We start from the raw sequence: 2,970 nt of genomic DNA on the forward strand, positions 1-2,970 counted from the left end.
AATTTTGGTGCAAAAAATATAGAAAAGTTGTTAAATATTGCAACAGGTTTCGCAATTAGATCATCTCAAGTTCAATATCAAGTTGGCTTCCCTACATTCATATCTTGCCCAGTTTCGTGTTAAAGAAAATTAGATGCTTCCGTATAACGAGTTAACAGATGCAACTAAATTAATAGAACTATCGTCACTCCTTCAATCAGCACCACAATTCCAGCAGCCAAAACAAATCTTCTCCAAACAAACTCCATGACTCAAGCACGGCTATTCCATAAATCATGCAATCGTCTTCTCATCTTCTTTGTATAGCTTACTTGCTTTATATAGCATTATTCTTCAACTATCTATCTATAAATATCACAATGAGATTGTATTAAAGTGTGAGAAACAATAATACATTTAAAACAATTTTATATGAGAGCCTCTCCTCTATCGAGAATCTCGATTCCAACCTTCCGCTACAATGCATCATTAGATGATTCTTTCCCCTCCAGTTAGCCGTTGTGTCTCACCCAACTAGCGGCTCTCTATTTGATAAAGACATATCTTATTGCCATAAACACTGACCAATTGTAGCGCTTTACTTTCTCCAATTATCCATTATGGAGTGCTACTTTTACCGTCTGCTTTACGGGTATGATCTCATGGGACACTTAGATGGATCTCCCATGCCATCAAAATCTGATAAGTCTATAGATGCCACTACTCGCACTGGGTAACACTGTGTTTCCTATAGGATATGTTACAACCCATTTTATTTAGTCAAAAGTCAAGAGTTGAATTTTCAAAGTCAAAGTCAAATGAGGACTTTAATGAAGTAAATTATTGTATTGGGGTTATTTTACAAATTGAAAATATTTTGAGGTTCTAAGATGGAATAATAATAATAATTATTATTTTGGGAAGCTATTTAAATATTATTAAAAGTTAAGGGATTAAATGTTATGTTTAATTGAAGTAGTAGGACTTCATTTGCAATTTGATTTAGTGGCCCATTTAAAACCCAATTGTCCATTTCTTTTACACACACATACAATTCAGTGGTACAAAAGACATGAGTGAGGTTATCTCATGTCTTGTTGGCAGCTGTAGTGTGGGAGTTCGATTCCTGAAACATGGAATTGGATTCCTTATAGGCGCGGTGTACAGGCAACTCTTGTTCTCTGACCTGTTGGGGCACATTCATCGATTTATCTTCCTCACAAAGCTATAGGGGTGGGGCGGTGGGAACCCTCAAGGTTGGGGTTCAACCTTTCTTTTAAGAAAAAAAGGGCAGAGAGAGCTGGAAGAATCGAGAAAGAAAGGGAGAAAAAAAAAAAGGAAAGGAAGGAAGGGAAGAAAAGGAAGAAGAGGAAGTAAGGGTTGATTTCTTCAAGTACTATTTCATTTCTTAAAGAATTGGAAAGTATATGTTTGTTGTATGATGATGTTAAATATTCTAGGGTTCTAAGTTGTTGATTTAAATTTTAGATTGAAGGAAAGAGCATGATTTCAAGCCAATCTTTGTGAGTGGTGATTGATATTTACATTAAGGTAAGTTATATGAATTTTGAACGAACCCTAGAAATTTTTAGTTGGGATTTTTGATTAAGTATTGCTAATGGAATAATTGAGGTGATGAAATATTCAAGTGAAAGCATGATTTTATGAAGCTAGATTGAAGATAGGTTGGTTGTATTCTTTGTGTTAGTTTTTACTAGAATGTAAAGTGAAATTATTTTATGCTTGGAATGAAGTTTTTTTTTTTTAATTGGTAATTAGTAGAGGGACTAGAAAGTGGGATTAACTTCAATTGATTAAAGAAAATTTGGGGAAGATTCAAGAGAAAATGTGAAAGTTGAGGAATTAAGTGGTGACTTTGCATTAGTTTAATTATCATATTTTAATTTGAATTATTATACTGGTATTTCAGGTAGTGATGTGGAAGTTGGAGATGCCGGTTAATTTAATCCAATTTTTATCCATAGAGCAGTGAGTGGATATAAAAATTATTTTTTAGAAATTAATATTTATTAAATTTATGTTAGATTTGAAAAATTATTATTTCATACAATTGATTTGACAGCATGATTTTTAGAATAAAATGGATTTATAATTAGTTGTTTTTAAAGTTAAATTCAATTCAATTAAATCATTTGATTAGCAAGTTATATGAATATTAAATATTTCAACATATTTAAAGTTATTTTTAAAACCACCAGAAAGTACCCCAAGTGATTTTACCATAATTGCACTTATGTGAATGTATTTCCACAGTGTATGACCAGTTATGGTTATTTTATCCGCTCTGCATTGGTGTGAATGTATTTCCACAACGTATGATTAGTTATGATAATTTTACCCGCTCTGCACTATTGTGAATGTGTTTCCATAGTGTGTGACCAAAATTACAGAATTTCAGCTCTGCGCGCGTATAACCAGAATTTAAGAATTTCAAAATTAAATAGCTTTGCCATGTATATTGGTACTAACCGATACAATGAGTAAGGCTATTCATTGGATATCTTTTTGTTGTGATTTTCTAGTATTATACAGCCATCAGATTACAGACTTCAGAATTTAGTTTATTCAATTTAAAGAATAAAGCTTTTCAACATGATTTTTCAGCATTATACAGTTATTTAGATTTTAGGAACAAAATTTAGCTTATGTAGTTTACAGAATAAAGATTTGTATGATTCCAGTATATTTTAGTTTTAATAGTATTATCAGATTTCAAATTACAGTATTTAGCTTATTTAGTTTAAAGAATAAAGATTTTAGTTTATAGTATTGTGAAAGGAAACTTGGAAGTTGACACCAGTTTTCAGAAAGTTGTTATAAAGGGAAAAGTATACTTTTACAAAATATCCACTCATTGAGTTACAAGCTCATATTTTGTCACCATTTTTCTTAGCAGATAGTAGCTGCGTTGAGCCATATTGGGGCCTGTCGATCTGAGAGTTGAGCCACACAGTATCATTTCTTGTATGT

The 2,970-nt window shown here is 31.9% G+C and overlaps 1 long non-coding RNA gene across 1 annotated transcript; it reads left to right on the plus strand.

The window, feature by feature from the left end:
* Window positions 1–1,336: 1,336 nt before the first annotated feature.
* On the plus strand, window positions 1,337–1,946 carry LOC111404977. The gene is made up of 3 exons (XR_002704719.1): window positions 1,337–1,352; window positions 1,468–1,530; window positions 1,910–1,946. It is a non-coding gene; the product is annotated as an uncharacterized LOC111404977 (long non-coding RNA).
* Window positions 1,947–2,970: the final 1,024 nt, after the last annotated feature.

This window comes from Olea europaea, chromosome 11 (assembly GCF_002742605.1).
Source record: "Olea europaea var. sylvestris chromosome 11, O_europaea_v1, whole genome shotgun sequence".
In the NCBI taxonomy this organism is placed as follows: Eukaryota; Viridiplantae; Streptophyta; class Magnoliopsida; order Lamiales; family Oleaceae; genus Olea; species Olea europaea.